Source organism: Pongo abelii, chromosome 20 (genome assembly GCF_028885655.2).
Source record: "Pongo abelii isolate AG06213 chromosome 20, NHGRI_mPonAbe1-v2.0_pri, whole genome shotgun sequence".
NCBI classification, from domain to species: Eukaryota; Metazoa; Chordata; class Mammalia; order Primates; family Hominidae; genus Pongo; species Pongo abelii.
Window position 1 is genome coordinate 30,353,811 of NC_072005.2, and position 20,078 is coordinate 30,373,888.

Sequence of the window (20,078 nt, forward strand, 5' to 3'; positions counted from 1 at the left end):
AGCACATTGAGGCCTATTGTGGAAAAGGAAATATCTTCACTTGCAAACCAGGCAGAAGCATTCTCAGAAACCCCTTTATGATGTGTGCATTCAACTCGGAGAGAGAAGCCTTCCTTTTGATAGAGCAGTTTTGAAACTCTGTTTTTGCAGCATCTGCAAGTGGATATTTGGAGCCCTTTCAGGCCTTCGTTGGAAACGGGAATATCTTCCCATAAAAACTAAACAGAAGCGTTCTGTGAAACTGCTTTGTGTAGTATGAATCCAACTCACAGAGTTGAACACTTCTTTTGAAAGAGCAGTTTTGAAACACTCTTTTTGTAGAATCTGCAAGTGTTCATTTGGAGCACTTTGAGGCCTATGGTGGAAAAGGAAATATCTTCACATAAAACCTAGACAGAAGCATTCTTTGAAACTTCTTTATGATGTGTGCATTCAACTCACGGAGTTGAAACTTCCTTTTCATGGAGCAGTTTGGAAAGAGTCTTTTTGCAGCATCTGCAAGTGGATATTTGGAGCCCTTTCAGGCCTTCGTTGGAAACGGGAATATCTTCCCATAAAAACTAAACAGAAGCGTTCTGTGAAACTGCTTTGTGTAGTATGAATCCAACTCACAGAGTTGAACACTTCTTTAGAAAGAGCAGTTTTGAAACACTCTTTTTGTAGAATCTGCAAGTGTTCATTTGGAGCGCTTTGAGGCCTAAGGTGGAAAAGGAAATATCTTCACATAAAACCTAGACAGAAGCATTCTTTGAAACTTCTTTATGATGTGTGCATTCAACTCACAGAGTTGAACCTTCCTTTTCATGGAGCGGTTTAGAAAGAGTCTTTTTGCAGCATCTGCAAGTGTATATTTGGAGCTCTTTCAGGCCTTTGTTAGAAACGGGAATATCTTCCCATAAAAACTGGACAGAAGCATTCTCACAAACTGCTTTGTGATGTGTGTGTTTAACTCACATAGTTGAACCTTTCCTTTGCTAGAGCAGTTATGAAACACTGTTTTTGTAGAATTTGCAAGTGTTCATTTGGAGCGATTTGAGGCCTATGGTGGAAATTGAAATATCTTCACATATCAACCAGGCAGAAGCATTCTCAGAAACCTCTTTATGATGTGTGCATTCAACTCAGAGAGATAAACCTTCCTTTTGATAGAGCAGTTTTGAAACTCTGTTTTTGCAGAATCTGCAAGTGGATATTTGGAGCCCTTTCAGGCCTTCGTTGGGAACGGGAATGTCTTCCCATAAAAACTAAACAGAAGGGTTCTGTGAAACTGCTTTGTGTAGTATGAATCCAACTCACAGAGTTGAACACTTCTTTAGAAAGAGCAGTTTTGAAACACTCTTTTTGTAGAATCTGCAAGTGTTCATTTGGAGCGCTTTGAGGCCTATGGTGGAAAAGAAAATATCTTCACATAAAACCTAGACAGAAGCATTCTTTGAAACTTCTTTATGATGTGTGCATTCAACTCACAGAGTTGAACCTTCCTTTTCATGGAGCGGTTTGGAAAGAGTCTTTTTGCAGCATCTGCAAGTGGATATTTGGAGCTCTTTCAGGCCTTTGTTAGAAACGGGAATATCTTCCCATAAAAACTGGACAGAAGCATTCTCACAAACTGCTTTGTGATGTGTGTGTTTAACTCACATAGTTGAACCTTTCCTTTGCTAGAGCAGTTATGAAACACTCTTTTTGTAGAATTTGCAAGTGTTCATTTGGAGCGATTTGAGGCCTATGGTGGAAATTGAAATATCTTCACATATCAACCAGGCAGAAGCATTCTCAGAAACCTCTTTATGATGTGTGCATTCAACTCAGAGACATAAGCCTTCCTTTTGATAGAGCAGTTTTGAAACTCTGTTTTTGCAGAATCTGCAAGTGGATATTTGGAGCCATTTCGGGCCTTCGTTGGAAACGGGAATGTCTTCCCATAAAAACTAAACAGAAGCGTTCTGTGAAACTGCTTTGTGTAGTATGAATCCAACTCACAGAGTTGAACACTTCTTTAGACAGAGCAGTTTTGAAACACTCTTTTTGTAGAATCTGCAAGTGTTCATTTGGAGCGCTTTGAGGCCTATGGTGGAAAAGGAAATATCTTCACATAAAACCTAGACAGAAGCATTCTTTGAAACTTCTTTATGATGTGTGCCTTCACCTCACAGAGTTGAACCTTCCTTTTCACGGAGCAGTTTGGAAAGAGTCTTTTTGCAGCATCTGCAAGTGGATATTTGGAGCCTTTCAGGCCTTCGTTGGAAACGGGAATATCTTCCCATAAAAACTAAACAGAAGCGTTCTGTGAAACTGCTTTGTGTAGTATGAATCCAACTCACAGAGTTGAACACTTCTTTTGAAAGAGCAGTTTTGAAACACTCTTTTTGTAGAATCTGCAAGTGTTCATTTGGAGCACATTGAGGCCTATTGTGGAAAAGGAAATATCTTCACTTATAAACCAGGCAGAAGCATTCCCAGAAACCTCTTTATGATGTGGGCATTCAACTCGGAGAGAGAAGCTTTCCTTTTGATAGAGCAGTTTTGAAACTCTGTTTTTGCAGCATCTGCAAGTGGATATTTGGAGCCCTTTTAGGCCTTCGTTGGAAACGGGAATATCTTCCCATAAAAACTAAACAGAAGCGTTTTGTGAAACTGCTTTGTGTAGTATGAATCCAACTCACAGAGTTGAACACTTCTTTTGAAAGAGCAGTTTTGAAACACTCTTTTTGTAGAATCTGCAAGTGTTCATTTGGAGCACTTTGAGGCCTATGGTGGAAAAGGAAATATCTTCACATAAAACCTAGACAGAAGCATTCTTTGAAACTTCTTTATGATGTGTGCATTCAACTCACGGAGTTGAACCTTACTTTTCATGGAGCAGTTTGGAAAGAGTCTTTTTGCAGCATCTGCAAGTGGATATTTGGAGCCCTTTCAGGCCTTCGTTGGAAACGGGAATATCTTCCCATAAAAACTAAACAGAAGCGTTCTGTGAAACGGCTTTGTGTAGTATGAATCCAACTCACAGAGTTGAACACTTCTTTTGAAAGAGCAGTTTTGAAACACTCTTATTGTAGAATCTGCAAGTGTTCATTTGGAGCACTTTGAGGCCTATGGTGGAAAAGGAAATATCTTCACATAAAACCTAGACAGAAGCATTCTTTGAAACTTCTTTATGATGTGTGCCTTCAACTCACAGAGTTGAACCTTCCTTTTCACGGAGCAGTTTGGAAAGAGTCTTTTTGCAGAATCTGCAAGTGGATATTTGGAGCCCTTTCAGGCCTTCGTTGGAAACGGGAATATCTTCCCATAAAAACTAAACAGAAGCGTTCTGTGAAACTGCTTTGTGTAGTATGAATCCAACTCACAGAGTTGAACACTTCTTTTGAAAGAGCAGTTTTGAAACACTCTTTTTGTAGAATCTGAAAGTGTTCATTTGGAGCACTTTGAGGCCCATGGTGGAAAAGGAAATATCTTCACATAAAACCTAGACAGAAGCATTCTTTGAAACTTCTTTATGATGTGTGCATTCAACTCACAGAGTTGAACATTCCTTTTCATGGAGCAGTTTGGAAAGAGTCTTTTTGCAGCATCTGCAAGTGGATATTTGGAGCCCTTTCAGGCCTTCGTTGGAAACGGGAATATCTTCCCATAAAAACTAAACAGAAGCTTTCTGTGAAACTGCTTTGTGTAGTATGAATCCAACTCACAGAATTGAACACTTCTTTTGAAACAGCAGTTTTGAAACACTCTTTTTGTAGAATCTGCAAGTGTTCGTTTGGAGCGCATTGAGGCCTATTGTGGAAAAGGAAATATCTTCACTTATAAACCAGGCAGAATCATTCTCGTAAACCTCTTTATGATGTGTGCATTCAACTGGGAGAGAGAAGCCTTCCTTTTGATAGAGCAGTTTTGAAACTCTGTTATTGCAGCATCTGCAAGTGGATATTTGGAGCCCTTTCAGGCCTTCGTTTGAAACGGGAATATCTTCCCATAAAAACTAAACAGAAGCGTTCTGTGAAACTGCTTTGTGTAGTATGAATCCAACTCACAGAGTTGAACACTTCTTTAGAAAGAGCAGTTTTGAAACACTCTTTTTGTAGAATCTGCAAGTGTTCATTTGGAGCGCTTTGAGGCCTATGGTGGAAAAGGAAATATCTTCACATAAACCTAGACAGAAGCATTCTTTGAAACTTCTTTATGATGTGTGCATTCCACTCACAGAGTTGAACCTTCCTTTTCATGGAGCGGTTTGGAAAGAGTCTTTTTGCAGCATCTGCAAATGGATATTTGAGCTCTTTCAGGCCTTTGTTAGAAACGGGAATATCTTCCCATAAAAACCGGACAGAAGCATTCTCACAAACTGCTTTGTGACGTGTGTGTTTAACTCACATAGTTGAACTTTTCCTTTGCTAGAGCAGTTATGAAACACTCTTTTTGTAGAATTTGCAAGTGTTCATTTGGAGCGATTTGAGGCCTATGGTGGAAATTGAAATATCTTCACATATCAACCAGGCAGAAGCATTCTCAGAAACCTCTTTATGATGTGTGCATTCAACTCAGAGAGATAAGACTTCCTTTTGATAGAGCAGTTTTGAAACTCTCTTTTTGCAGAATCTGTAAGTGGATATTTGGAGCCCTTTCAGTCCTTCGTTGGAAACGGGAATATCTTCCCATAAAAACTAAACAGAAGCGTTCTGTGAAACTGCTTTGTGTAGTATGAATCCAACTCACGGAGTTGAACACTTCTTTAGAAAGAGCAGTTTTGAAACACTCTTTTTGTAGAATCTGCAAGTGTTCATTTGGAGCGCTTTGAGGCCTACGGTGGAAAAGGAAATATCTTCTCATAAAACCTAGACAGAAGCATTCTTTGAAACTTCTTTATGATGTGTGCCTTCACCTCACAGAGTTGAACCTTCCTTTTCACGGAGCAGTTTGGAAAGAGTCTTTTTGCAGCATCTGCAAGTGGATATTTGGAGCCTTTCAGGCCTTCGTTGGAAACGGGAATATCTTCCCATAAAAACTAAACAGAAGCGTTCTGTGAAACTGCTTTGTGTAGTATGAATCCAACTCACAGAGTTGAACACTTCTTTTGAAAGAGCAGTTCTGAAACACTCTTTTTGTAGAATCTGCAAGTGTTCATTTGGAGCACATTGAGGCCTATTGTGGAAAAGGAAATATCTTCACTTACAAACCAGGCAGAAGCATTCTCAGAAACCCCTTTATGATGTGTGCATTCAACTCGGAGAGAGAAGCCTTCCTTTTGATAGAGCAGTTTTGAAACTCTGTTTTTGCAACATCTGCAAGTGGATATTTGGAGCCCTTTCAGGCCTTCGTTGGAAACCGGAATATCTTTCCATAAAAACTAAACAGAAGCGTTCTGTGAAACTGCTTTGTGTAGTATGAATCCAACTCACAGAGTTGAACACTTCTTTTGAAAGTGCAGTTTTGAAACACTCTTTTTGTAGAATCTGCAAGTGTTCATTTGGAGCGCTTTGAGGCCTACGGTGGAAAAGGAAATATCTTCACATAAAACCTAGACAGAAGCATTCTTTGAAACTTCTTTATGATGTGTGCCTTCACCTCACAGAGTTGAACCTTCCTTTTCATGGAGCAGTTTGGAAAGAGTCTTTTTGCAGCATCTGCAAGTGGATATTTGGAGCCTTTCAGGCCTTCGTTGGAAACGGGAATATCTTCCCATAAAAACTAAACAGAAGCGTTCTGTGAAACTGCTTTGTGTAGTATGAATCCAACTCACAGAGTTGAACACTTCTTTTGAAAGAGCAGTTTTGAAACACTCTTTTTGTAGAATCTGCAAGTGTTCATTTGGAGCACTTTGAGGCCTATTGTGGAAAAGGAAATATCTTCACCTATAAACCAGGCAGAAGCATTCTCAGAAACCACTTTATGATGTGTGCATTCAACTCGGAGGTAGAAGCCTTCCTTTTGATAGAGCAGTTTTGAAACTCTGTTTTTGCAGCATCTGCAAGTTGATATTTGGAGCCCTTTCAGGCCTTCGTTGGAAACGGGAATATCTTCTCATAAAAACTAAACAGAAGCGTTCTGTGAAACTGCTTTGTGTAGTATGAATCCAACTCACAGAGTTGAACACTTCTTTAGAAACAGCAGTTTTGAAACACTCTTTTTGTAGAATCTGCAAGTGTTCATTTGGAGCGCTTTGAGGCCTACGGTGGAAAAGGAAATATCTTCACATAAAACCTAGACAGAAGCATTCTTTGAAACTTCTTTATGATGTGTGCGTTCAACTCACAGAGTTGAACCTTCCTTTTCATGGAACAGTTTGGAAAGAGTCTTTTTGCAGCATCTGCAAGTGGATATTTGGAGCTCTTTCAGGCCTTTGTTAGAAACGGGAATATCTTCCCATAAAAACCGGACAGAAGCATTCTCACAAACTGCTTTGTGACGTGTGTGTTTAACTCACATAGTTGAACTTTTCCTTTGCTAGAGCAGTTATGAAACACTCTTTTTATAGAATTTGCAAGTGTTCATTTGGAGCGATTTGAGGCCTATGGTGGAAATTGAAATATCTTCACATATCAACCAGGCAGAAGCATTCTCAGAAACCTCTTTAGGATGTGTGCATTCACCTCAGAGAGATAAGCCTTCCTTTTGAAAGAGCAGTTTTGAAACTCTGTTTTTGCAGAATCTGCAAGTGGATATTTGGAGCCCTTTCAGTCCTTCGTTGGAAACGGGAATATCTTCCCATAAAAATTAACAGAAGCGTTCTGTGAAACTGCTTTGTGTAGTATGAATCCAACTCACGGAGTTGAACACTTCTTTAGAAAGAGCAGTTTTGAAACACTCTTTTTGTAGAATCTGCAAGTGTTCATCTGGAGCGCTTTGAGGCCTACGGTGGAAAAGGAAATATCTTCACATAAAACTTAGACAGAAGCATTCTTTGAAACTTCTTTATGATGTGTGCCTTCACCTCACAGAGTTGAACCTTCCTTTTCACGGAGCAGTTTGGAAAGAGTCTTTTTGCAGCATCTGCAAGTGGATATTTGGAGCCTTTCAGGCCTTCGTTGGAAACGGGAATATCTTCCCATAAAAACTAAACAGAAGCGTTCTGTGAAACTGCTTTGTGTAGTATGAATCCAACTCGCAGAGTTGAACACTTCTTTTGAAAGAGCAGTTTTGAAACACTCTTTTTGTAGAATCTGCAAGTGTTCGTTTGGAGCACATTGAGGCCTATTGTGGAAAAGGAAATATCTTCAATTACAAACCAGGCAGAAGCATTCTCAGAAACCCCTTTATGATGTGTGCATTCAACTCGGAGAGAGAAGCCTTCCTTTTGATAGAGGAGTTTTGAAACTCTGTTTTTGCAGCATCTGCAAGTGGATATTTGGAGTCAATTCAGGCCTTCGTTGGAAACCGGAATATCTTCCCATAAAAACTAAACAGAAGCGTTCTGTGAAACTGCTTTGTGTAGTATGAATCCAACTCACAGAGTTGAACACTTCTTTTGAAAGAGCAGTTTTGAAACACTCTTTTTGTAGAATCTGCAATTGTTTATTAGGAGCGCTTTGAGGCCTACGGTGGAAAAGGAAATATCTTCACATAAAACCTAGACAGAAGCATTCTTTGAAACTTCTTTATGATGTGTGCCTTCACCTCACAGAGTTGAACCTTCCTTTTCACGGAGCAGTTTGGAAAGAGTCTTTTTGCAGCATCTGCAAGTGGATATTTGGAGCCTTTCAGGCCTTCGTTGGAAACCGGAATATCTTCCCATAAAAACTAAACAGAAGCGTTCTGTGAAACTGCTTTGTGTAGTATGAATCCAACTCACAGAGTTGAACACTTCTTTTGAAAGAGTAGTTTTGAAACACTCTTTTTGTAGAATCTGCAAGTGTTCATTTGGAGCGCTTTGGGGCCTAAGTTGGAAAAGGAAATATCTTCACATAAAACCTAGACAGAAGCATTCTTTGAAACTTCTTTATGATGTGTGCATTCAACTCACAGAGTTGAACCTTCCTTTTCATGGAGCGGTTTGGAAAGAGTCTTTTTGCAGCATCTGCAAGTGGATATTTGGAGCTCTTTCAGGCCTTTGTTAGAAACGGGAATATCTTCCCATAAAAACTGGACAGAAGCATTCTCACAAACTGCTTTGTGATGTGTGTGTTTAACTCACATAGTTGAACCTTTCCTTTGCTAGAGCAGTTATGAAACACTCTTTTTGTAGAATTTGCAAGTGTTCATTTGGAGCGATTTGAGGCCTATGGTGGAAATTGAAATATCTTCACATATCAAGCAGGCAGAAGCATTCTCAGAAACCTCTTTATGATGTGTGCATTCAACTCAGAGAGATAAGCCTTCCTTTTGATAGAGCAGTTTTGAAACTCTGTTTTTGCAGAATCTGCAAGTGGATATTTGGAGCCCTTTCAGGCCTTCGTTGGAAACGGGAATATCTTCCCATAAAAACTAAACAGAAGCGTTCTGTGAAACTGCTTTGTGTAGTATGAATCCAACTCACAGAGTTGAACACTTCTTTAGAAAGAGCAGTTTTGAAACACTCTTTTTGTAGAATCTGCAAGTGTTCATTTGGAGCGCTTTGAGGCCTACGGTGGAAATGGAAATATCTTCACATAAAACCTAGACAGAAGCATTCTTTGAAACTTCTTTATGATGTGTGCCTTCACCTCACAGAGTTGAACCTTCCTTTTCATGGAGCAGTTTGGAAAGAGTCTTTTTGCAGCATCTGCAAGTGTATACTTGGAGCCCTTTCAGGCCTTCGTTGGAAACGGGAATTTCCTCCCATAAAAACTAAACAGAAGCGTTCTGTGAAACTGCTTTGTGTAGTATGAATCCAACTCACAGAGTTGAACACTTCTTTAGAAAGAGCAGTTTTGAAACACTCTTTTTGTAGAATCTGCAAGTGTTCATTTGGAGCACTTTGAGGCCTATGGTGGAAAAGGAAATATCTTCACATAAAACCTAGACAGAAGCATTCTTTGAAACTTCTTTATGATGTGTGCATTCAACTCACAGAGTTGAACCTTCCTTTTCATGGAGGAGTTTGGAAAGAGTCTTTTTGCAGCATCTGCATGTGGATATTTGGAGCCCTTTCAGGCCTTCGTTGGAAACGGGAATATCTTCCCATAAAAACTAAACAGAAGCGTTCTGTGAAACTGCTTTGTGTAGTATGAATCCAACTCACAGAGTTGAACACTTCTTTTGAAAGAGCAGTTTTGAAACACTCTTTTTGTAGAATCTGCAAGTGTTCATTTGGAGCACTTTGAGGCCTATGGTGGAAAAGGAAATATCTTCACATAAAACCTAGACAGAAGCATTCTTTGAAACTTCTTTATGATGTGTGCCTTCAACTCACAGAGTTGAACCTTCCTTTTCATGGAGCAGTTTGGAAAGAGTCTTTTTGCAGCATCTGCAAGTGGATATTTGGAGCCGTTTCAGGCCTTCGTTGGAAACGGGAATATCTTCCCATAAAAACTAAACAGAAGAGTTCTGTGAAACTGCTTTGTGTAGTATGAATCCAACTCACAGAGTTGAACACTTCTTTTGAAAGAGCAGTTTTGAAACACTCTTTTTGTAGAATCTGCAAGTGTTCATTTGGAGCACTTTGAGGCCTATGGTGGAAAAGGAAATATCTTCACATAAAACCTAGACAGAAGCATTCTTTGAAACTTCTTTATGATGTGTGCATTCAACTCACAGAGTTGAACTTTCCTTTTCATGGAGCAGTTTGGAAAGAGTCTTTTTGCAGCATCTGCAAGTGGATATTTGGAGCCCTTTCAGGCCTTCGTTGGAAACGGGAATATCTTCCCATAAAAACTAAACAGAAGCGTTCTGTGAAACTGCTTTGTGTAGTATGAATCCAACTCACAGAGTTGAACACTTCTTTAGAAAGAGCAGTTTTGAAACACTCTTTTTGTAGAATCTGCAAGTGTTCATTTGGAGCGCTTTGAGGCCAATGGTGGAAAAGGAAATATCTTCACATAAAACCTAGACAGAAGCATTCTTTGAAACTTCTTTATGATGTGTGCATTCAACTCACAGAGTTGAACCTTCCTTTTCATGGAGCGGTTTGGAAAGAGTCTTTTTGCAGCATCTGCAAGTGGATACTTGGAGCTCTTTCATGCCTTTGTTATAAACGGGAATATCTTCCCATAAAAACTGGACAGAAGCATTCTCACAAACTGCTTTGTGATGTGTGTGTTTAACTCACATAGTTGAACCTTTCCTTTGCTAGAGCAGTTATGAAACACTCTTTTTGTAGAATTTGCAAGTGTTCATTTGGAGCGATTTGAGGCCTATGGTGGAAATTGAAATATCTTCACATATCAACCAGGCAGAAGCATTCTCAGAAACCTCTTTATGATGTGTGCATTCAACTCAGAGAGATAAGCCTTCCTTTTGATAGAGCAGTTTTGAAACTCTGTTTTTGCAGAATCTGCAAGTGGATATTTGGAGCCCTTTCAGGCCTTCGTTGGAAACGGGAATATCTTCCCATAAAAACTAAACAGAAGCGTTCTGTGAAACTGCTTTGTGTAGTATGAATCCAACTCACAGAGTTGAACACTTCTTTAGAAAGAGCAGTTTTGAAACACTCTTTTTGTAGAATCTGCAAGTGTTCATTTGGAGTGCTTTGAGGCCTACGGTGGAAAAGGAAATATCTTCACATAAAACCTAGACAGAAGCATTCTTTGAAACTTCTTTATGATGTGTGCCTTCACCTCACAGAGTTGAACCTTCCTTTTCACGGAGCAGTTTGGAAAGAGTCTTTTTGCAGCATCTGCAAGTGGATATTTGGAGCCTTTCAGGCCTTCGTTGGAAACGGGAATATCTTCCCATAAAAACTAAACAGAAGCGTTCTGTGAAACTGCTTTGTGTAGTATGAATCCAACTCACAGAGTTGAGCACTTCTTTTCAAAGAGCAGTTTTGAAACACTGTTTTTGTAGAATCTGCAAGTGTTCATTTGGAGCACATTGAGGCCTATTGTGGAAAAGGAAATATCTTCACTTATAAACCAGGCAGAAGCATTCTCAGAAACCTCTTTATGATGTGTGCATTCAACTCGGAGAGAGAAGCCTTCCTTTTGATAGAGCAGTTTTGAAACTCTGTTTTTGCAGCATCTGCAAGTGGATATTTGGAGCCCTTCCAGGCCTTCGTTGGAAACGGGAATATCTTCCCATAAAAACTAAACAGAAGCATTCTGTGAAACTGCTTTGTGTAGTATGAATCCAACTCACACAGTTGAACACTTCTTTTGAAAGAGCAGTTTTGAAACACTCTTTTTGTAGAATCTTAAAGTGTTCATTTGGAGCACTTTGAGGCCTATGGTGGAAAAGGAAATATCTTCACATAAAACCTAGACAGAAGCATTCTTTGAAACTTCTTTATGATGTGTGCGTTCAACTCACAGAGTTGAACCTTCCTTTTCATGGAGCAGTTTGGAAAGAGTCTTTTTGCAGCATCTGCAAGTGGATATTTGGAGCTCTTTCAGGCCTTTGTTAGAAACGGGAATATCTTCCCATAAAAACCGGACAGAAGCATTCTCACAAACTGCTTTGTGACGTGTGTGTTTAACTCACATAGTTGAACTTTTCCTTTGCTAGAGCAGTTAAGAAACACTCTTTTTATAGAATTTGCAAGTGTTCATTTGGAGCGATTTGAGGCCTATGGTGGAAATTGAAATATCTTCACATATCAACCAGGCAGAAGCATTCTCAGAAACCTCTTTAGGATGTGTGCATTCACCTCAGAGAGATAAGCCTTCCTTTTGAAAGAGCAGTTTTGAAACTCTCTTTTTGCAGAATCTGCAAGTGGATATTTGGAGCCCTTTCAGTCCTTCGTTGGAAACGGGAATATCTTCCCATAAAAATTAACAGAAGCGTTCTGTGAAACTGCTTTGTGTAGTATGAATCCAACTCACGGAGTTGAACACTTCTTTAGAAAGAGCAGTTTTGAAACACTCTTTTTGTAGAATCTGCAAGTGTTCATTTGGAGCGCTTTGAGGCCTACGGTGGAAAAGGAAATATCTTCACATAAAACTTAGACAGAAGCATTCTTTGAAACTTCTTTATGATGTGTGCCTTCACCTCACAGAGTTGAACCTTCCTTTTCACGGAGCAGTTTGGAAAGAGTCTTTTTGCAGCATCTGCAAGTGGATATTTGGAGCCTTTCAGGCCTTCGTTGGAAACGGGAATATCTTCCCATAAAAACTAAACAGAAGCGTTCTGTGAAACTGCTTTGTGTAGTATGAATCCAACTCGCAGAGTTGAACACTTCTTTTGAAAGAGCAGTTTTGAAACACACTTTTTGTAGAATCTGCAAGTGTTCGTTTGGAGCACATTGAGGCCTATTGTGGAAAAGGAAATATCTTCAATTACAAACCAGGCAGAAGCATTCTCAGAAACCCCTTTATGATGTGTGCATTCAACTCGGAGAGAGAAGCCTTCCTTTTGATAGAGGAGTTTTGAAACTCTGTTTTTGCAGCATCTGCAAGTGGATATTTTGAGTCAATTCAGGCCTTCGTTGGAAACCGGAATATCTTCCCATAAAAACTAAACAGAAGCGTTCTGTGAAACTGCTTTGTGTAGTATGAATCCAACTCACAGAGTTGAACACTTCTTTTGAAAGAGCAGTTTTGAAACACTCTTTTTGTAGAATCTGCAATTGTTTATTAGGAGCGCTTTGAGGCCTACGGTGGAAAAGGAAATATCTTCACATAAAACCTAGACAGAAGCATTCTTTGAAACTTCTTTATGATGTGTGCCTTCACCTCACAGAGTTGAACCTTCCTTTTCACGGAGCAGTTTGGAAAGAGTCTTTTTGCAGCATCTGCAAGTGGATATTTGGAGCCTTTCAGGCCTTCGTTGGAAACGGGAATATCTTCCCATAAAAACTAAACAGAAGCGTTCTGTGAAACTGCTTTGTGTAGTATGAATCCAACTCACAGAGTTGAACACTTCTTTAGAAAGAGCAGTTTTGAAACACTCTTTTTGTAGAATCTGCAAGTGTTCATTTGGAGCGCTTTGAGGCCAATGGTGGAAAAGGAAATATCTTCACATAAAACCTAGACAGAAGCATTCTTTGAAACTTCTTTATGATGTGTGCATTCAACTCACAGAGTTGAACCTTCCTTTTCATGGAGCGGTTTGGAAAGAGTCTTTTTGCAGCATCTGCAAGTGGATACTTGGAGCTCTTTCATGCCTTTGTTATAAACGGGAATATCTTCCCATAAAAACTGGACAGAAGCATTCTCACAAACTGCTTTGTGATGTGTGTGTTTAACTCACATAGTTGAACCTTTCCTTTGCTAGAGCAGTTATGAAACACTCTTTTTGTAGAATTTGCAAGTGTTCATTTGGAGCGATTTGAGGCCTATGGTGGAAATTGAAATATCTTCACATATCAACCAGGCAGAAGCATTCTCAGAAACCTCTTTATGATGTGTGCATTCAACTCAGAGAGATAAGCCTTCCTTTTGATAGAGCAGTTTTGAAACTCTGTTTTTGCAGAATCTGCAAGTGGATATTTGGAGCCCTTTCAGGCCTTCGTTGGAAACGGGAATATCTTCCCATAAAAACTAAACAGAAGCGTTCTGTGAAACTGCTTTGTGTAGTATGAATCCAACTCACAGAGTTGAACACTTCTTTAGAAAGAGCAGTTTTGAAACACTCTTTTTGTAGAATCTGCAAGTGTTCATTTGGAGTGCTTTGAGGCCTACGGTGGAAAAGGAAATATCTTCACATAAAACCTAGACAGAAGCATTCTTTGAAACTTCTTTATGATGTGTGCCTTCACCTCACAGAGTTGAACCTTCCTTTTCACGGAGCAGTTTGGAAAGAGTCTTTTTGCAGCATCTGCAAGTGGATATTTGGAGCCTTTCAGGCCTTCGTTGGAAACGGGAATATCTTCCCATAAAAACTAAACAGAAGCGTTCTGTGAAACTGCTTTGTGTAGTATGAATCCAACTCACAGAGTTGAGCACTTCTTTTCAAAGAGCAGTTTTGAAACACTGTTTTTGTAGAATCTGCAAGTGTTCATTTGGAGCACATTGAGGCCTATTGTGGAAAAGGAAATATCTTCACTTATAAACCAGGCAGAAGCATTCTCAGAAACCTCTTTATGATGTGTGCATTCAACTCGGAGAGAGAAGCCTTCCTTTTGATAGAGCAGTTTTGAAACTCTGTTTTTGCAGCATCTGCAAGTGGATATTTGGAGCCCTTCCAGGCCTTCGTTGGAAACGGGAATATCTTCCCATAAAAACTAAACAGAAGCATTCTGTGAAACTGCTTTGTGTAGTATGAATCCAACTCACACAGTTGAACACTTCTTTTGAAAGAGCAGTTTTGAAACACTCTTTTTGTAGAATCTTAAAGTGTTCATTTGGAGCACTTTGAGGCCTATGGTGGAAAAGGAAATATCTTCACATAAAACCTAGACAGAAGCATTCTTTGAAACTTCTTTATGATGTGTGCGTTCAACTCACAGAGTTGAACCTTCCTTTTCATGGAGCAGTTTGGAAAGAGTCTTTTTGCAGCATCTGCAAGTGGATATTTGGAGCTCTTTCAGGCCTTTGTTAGAAACGGGAATATCTTCCCATAAAAACCGGACAGAAGCATTCTCACAAACTGCTTTGTGACGTGTGTGTTTAACTCACATAGTTGAACTTTTCCTTTGCTAGAGCAGTTCAGAAACACTCTTTTTATAGAATTTGCAAGTGTTCATTTGGAGCGATTTGAGGCCTATGGTGGAAATTGAAATATCTTCACATATCAACCAGGCAGAAGCATTCTCAGAAACCTCTTTAGGATGTGTGCATTCACCTCAGAGAGATAAGCCTTCCTTTTGAAAGAGCAGTTTTGAAACTCTCTTTTTGCAGAATCTGCAAGTGGATATTTGGAGCCCTTTCAGTCCTTCGTTGGAAACGGGAATATCTTCCCATAAAAATTAACAGAAGCGTTCTGTGAAACTGCTTTGTGTAGTATGAATCCAACTCACGGAGTTGAACACTTCTTTAGAAAGAGCAGTTTTGAAACACTCTTTTTGTAGAATCTGCAAGTGTTCATTTGGAGCGCTTTGAGGCCTACGGTGGAAAAGGAAATATCTTCACATAAAACTTAGACAGAAGCATTCTTTGAAACTTCTTTATGATGTGTGCCTTCACCTCACAGAGTTGAACCTTCCTTTTCACGGAGCAGTTTGGAAAGAGTCTTTTTGCAGCATCTGCAAGTGGATATTTGGAGCCTTTCAGGCCTTCGTTGGAAACGGGAATATCTTCCCATAAAAACTAAACAGAAGCGTTCTGTGAAACTGCTTTGTGTAGTATGAATCCAACTCGCAGAGTTGAACACTTCTTTTGAAAGAGCAGTTTTGAAACACACTTTTTGTAGAATCTGCAAGTGTTCGTTTGGAGCACATTGAGGCCTATTGTGGAAAAGGAAATATCTTCAATTACAAACCAGGCAGAAGCATTCTCAGAAACCCCTTTATGATGTGTGCATTCAACTCGGAGAGAGAAGCCTTCCTTTTGATAGAGGAGTTTTGAAACTCTGTTTTTGCAGCATCTGCAAGTGGATATTTTGAGTCAATTCAGGCCTTCGTTGGAAACCGGAATATCTTCCCATAAAAACTAAACAGAAGCGTTCTGTGAAACTGCTTTGTGTAGTATGAATCCAACTCACAGAGTTGAACACTTCTTTTGAAAGAGCAGTTTTGAAACACTCTTTTTGTAGAATCTGCAATTGTTTATTAGGAGCGCTTTGAGGCCTACGGTGGAAAAGGAAATATCTTCACATAAAACCTAGACAGAAGCATTCTTTGAAACTTCTTTATGATGTGTGCCTTCACCTCACAGAGTTGAACCTTCCTTTTCACGGAGCAGTTTGGAAAGAGTCTTTTTGCAGCATCTGCAAGTGGATATTTGGAGCCTTTCAGGCCTTCGTTGGAAACCGGAATATCTTCCCATAAAAACTAAACAGAAGCGTTCTGTGAAACTGCTTTGTGTAGTATGAATCCAACTCACAGAGTTGAACACTTCTTTTGAAAGAGTAGTTTTGAAACACTCTTTTTGTAGAATCTGCAAGTGTTCATTTGGAGCGCTTTGAGGCCTAAGTTGGAAAAGGAAATATCTTCACATAAAACCTAGACAGAAGCATTCTTTGAAACTTCTTTATGATGTGTGCATTCAACTCACAGAGTTGAACCTTCCTTTTCATGGAGCGGTTTGGAAAGAGTCTTTTTGCAGCATCTGCAAGTGGATATTTGGAGCTCTTTCAGGCCTTTGTTAGAAACGGGAATATCTTCCCATAAAAACTGGACAGAAGCATTCTCACAAACTGCTTTGTGATGTGTGTGTTTAACTCACATAGTTGAACCTTTCCTTTGCTAGAGCAGTTATGAAACACTCTTTTTGTAGAATTTGCAAGTGTTCATTTGGAGCGATTTGAGGCCTATGGTGGAAATTGAAATATCTTCACATATCAACCAGGCAGAAGCATTCTCAGAAACCTCTTTATGATGTGTGCATTAAACTCAGAGAGATAAGCCTTCCTTTTGATAGAGCAGTTTTGAAACTCTGTTTTTGCAGAATCTGCAAGTGGATATTTGGAGCCCTTTCAGGCCTTCGTTGGAAACGGGAATATCTTCCCATAAAAACTAAACAGAAGCGTTCTGTGAAACTGCTTTGTGTAGTATGAATCCAACTCACAGAGTTGAACACTTCTTTTGAAAGAGCAGTTTTGAAACACTCTTTTTGTAGAATCTGCAAGTGTTCATTTGGAGCACTTTGAGGCCTATGGTGGAAAAGGAAATATCTTCACATAAAACCTAGACAGAAGCATTCTTTGAAACTTCTTTATGATGTGTGCATTCAACTCACAGAGTTGAACCTTCCTTTTCATGGAGCAGTTTGGAAAGAGTCTTTTTGCAGCATCTGCAAGTGGATATTTGGAGCCCTTTCAGGCCTTCGTTGGAAACGGGAATATCTTCCCATAAAAACTAAACGGAAGTGTTCTGTGAAACTGCTTTGTGTAGTATGAATCCAACTCACAGAGTTGAACACTTCTTTAGAAAGAGCAGTTTTGAAACACTCTTTTTGTAGAATCTGCAAGTGTTCATTTGGAGCGCTTTGAGGCCTATGGTGGAAAAGGAAATATCTTCACATAAAACCTAGACAGAAGCATTCTTTGAAACTTCTTTATGATGTGTGCCTTCACCTCACAGAGTTGAACCTTCCTTTTCATGGAGCAGTTTGGAAAGATTCTTTTTGCAGCATCTGCAAGTGGATATTTGGAGCCCTTTCAGGCCTTCGTTGGAAACGGGAATATCTTCCCATAAAAACTAAACAGAAGCGTTCTGTGAAACTGCTTTGTGTAGTATGAATCCAACTCACAGAGTTGAACCCTTCTTTAGAAAGAGCAGTTTTGAAACACTCTTTCTGTAGAATCTGCAAGTGTTCATTTGGAGCGCTTTGAGGCCTATGGTGGAAAAGGAAATATCTTCACATAAAACCTAGACAGAAGCATTCTTTGAAACTTCTTTATGATGTGTGCATTCAACTCACAGAGTTGAACCTTCCTTTTCATGGAGCGGTTTGGAAAGAGTCTTTTTGCAGCATCTGCAAGTGGATATTTGGAGCTCTTTCAGGCCTTTGTTAGAAACGGGAATCTCTTCCCATAAAAACTGGACAGAAGCATTCTCACAAACTGCTTTGTGATGTGTGTGTTTAACTCACATAGTTGAACCTTTCCTTTGCTAGAGCAGTTATGAAACACTCTTTTTGTAGAATTTGCAAGTGTTCATTTGGAGCGATTTGAGGCCTATGGTGGAAATTGAAATATCTTCACATATCAAGCAGGCAGAAGCATTCTCAGAAACCTCTTTATGATGTGTGCATTCAACTCAGAGAGATAAGCCTTCCTTTTGATAGAGCAGTTTTGAAACTCTGTTTTTGCAGAATCTGCAAGTGGATATTTGGAGCCCTTTCAGGCCTTCGTTGGAAACGGGAATATCTTCCCATAAAAACTAAACAGAAGCGTTCTGTGAAACTGCTTTGTGTAGTATGAATCCAACTCACGGAGTTGAACACTTCTTTAGAAAGAGCAGTTTTGAAACACTCTTTTTGTAGAATCTGCAAGTGTTCATTTGGAGCGCTTTGAGGCCTACGGTGGAAATGGAAATATCTTCACATAAAACCTAGACAGAAGCATTCTTTGAAACTTCTTTATGATGTGTGCCTTCACCTCACAGAGTTGAACCTTCCTTTTCATGGAGCAGTTTGGAAAGAGTCTTTTTGCAGCATCTGCAAGTGTATACTTGGAGCCCTTTCAGGCCTTCGTTGGAAACGGGAATTTCCTCCCATAAAAACTAAACAGAAGCGTTCTGTGAAACTGCTTTGTGTAGTATGAATCCAACTCACAGAGTTGAACACTTCTTTAGAAAGAGCAGTTTTGAAACACTCTTTTTGTAGAATCTGCAAGTGTTCATTTGGAGCACTTTGAGGCCTATGGTGGAAAAGGAAATATCTTCACATAAAACCTAGACAGAAGCATTCTTTGAAACTTCTTTATGATGTGTGCATTCAACTCACAGAGTTGAACCTTCCTTTTCATGGAGGAGTTTGGAAAGAGTCTTTTTGCAGCATCTGCATGTGGATATTTGGAGCCCTTTCAGGCCTTCGTTGGAAACGGGAATATCTTCCCATAAAAATTAAACAGAAGCGTTCTGTGAAACTGCTTTGTGTAGTATGAATCCAACTCACAGAGTTGAACACTTCTTTTGAAAGAGCAGTTTTGAAACACTCTTTTTGTAGAATCTGCAAGTGTTCATTTGGAGCACTTTGAGGCCTATGGTGGAAAAGGAAATATCTTCACATAAAACCTAGACAGAAGCATTCTTTGAAACTTCTTTATGATGTGTGCCTTCAACTCACAGAGTTGAACCTTCCTTTTCATGGAGCAGTTTGGAAAGAGTCTTTTTGCAGCATCTGCAAGTGGATATTTGGAGCCGTTTCAGGCCTTCGTTGGAAACGGGAATATCTTCCCATAAAAACTAAACAGAAGAGTTCTGTGAAACTGCTTTGTGTAGTATGAATCCAACTCACAGAGTTGAACACTTCTTTTGAAAGAGCAGTTTTGAAACACTCTTTTTGTAGAATCTGCAAGTGTTCATTTGGAGCACTTTGAGGCCTATGGTGGAAAAGGAAATATCTTCACATAAAACCTAGACAGAAGCATTCTTTGAAACTTCTTTATGATGTGTGCATTCAACTCACAGAGTTGAACTTTCCTTTTCATGGAGCAGTTTGGAAAGAGTCTTTTTGCAGCATCTGCAAGTGGATATTTGGAGCCCTTTCAGGCCTTCGTTGGAAACGGGAATATCTTCCCATAAAAACTAAACAGAAGCGTTCTGTGAAACTGCTTTGTGTAGTATGAATCCAACTCACAGAGTTGAACACTTCTTTAGAAAGAGCAGTTTTGAAACACTCTTTTTGTAGAATCTGCAAGTGTTCATTTGGAGCGCTTTGAGGCCAATGGTGGAAAAGGAAATATCTTCACATAAAACCTAGACAGAAGCATTCTTTGAAACTTCTTTATGATGTGTGCATTCAACTCACAGAGTTGAACCTTCCTTTTCATGGAGCGGTTTGGAAAGAGTCTTTTTGCAGCATCTGCAAGTGGATACTTGGAGCTCTTTCATGCCTTTGTTATAAACGGGAATATCGTCCCATAAAAACTGGACAGAAGCATTCTCACAAACTGCTTTGTGATGTGTGTGTTTAACTCACATAGTTGAACCTTTCCTTTGCTAGAGCAGTTATGAAACACTCTTTTTGTAGAATTTGCAAGTGTTCATTTGGAGCGATTTGAGGCCTATGGTGGAAATTGAAATATCTTCACATATCAACCAGGCAGAAGCATTCTCAGAAACCTCTTTATGATGTGTGCATTCAACTCAGAGAGATAAGCCTTCCTTTTGATAGAGCAGTTTTGAAACTCTGTTTTTGCAGAATCTGCAAGTGGATATTTGGAGCCCTTTCAGGCCTTCGTTGGAAACGGGAATATCTTCCCATAAAAACTAAACAGAAGCGTTCTGTGAAACTGCTTTGTGTAGTATG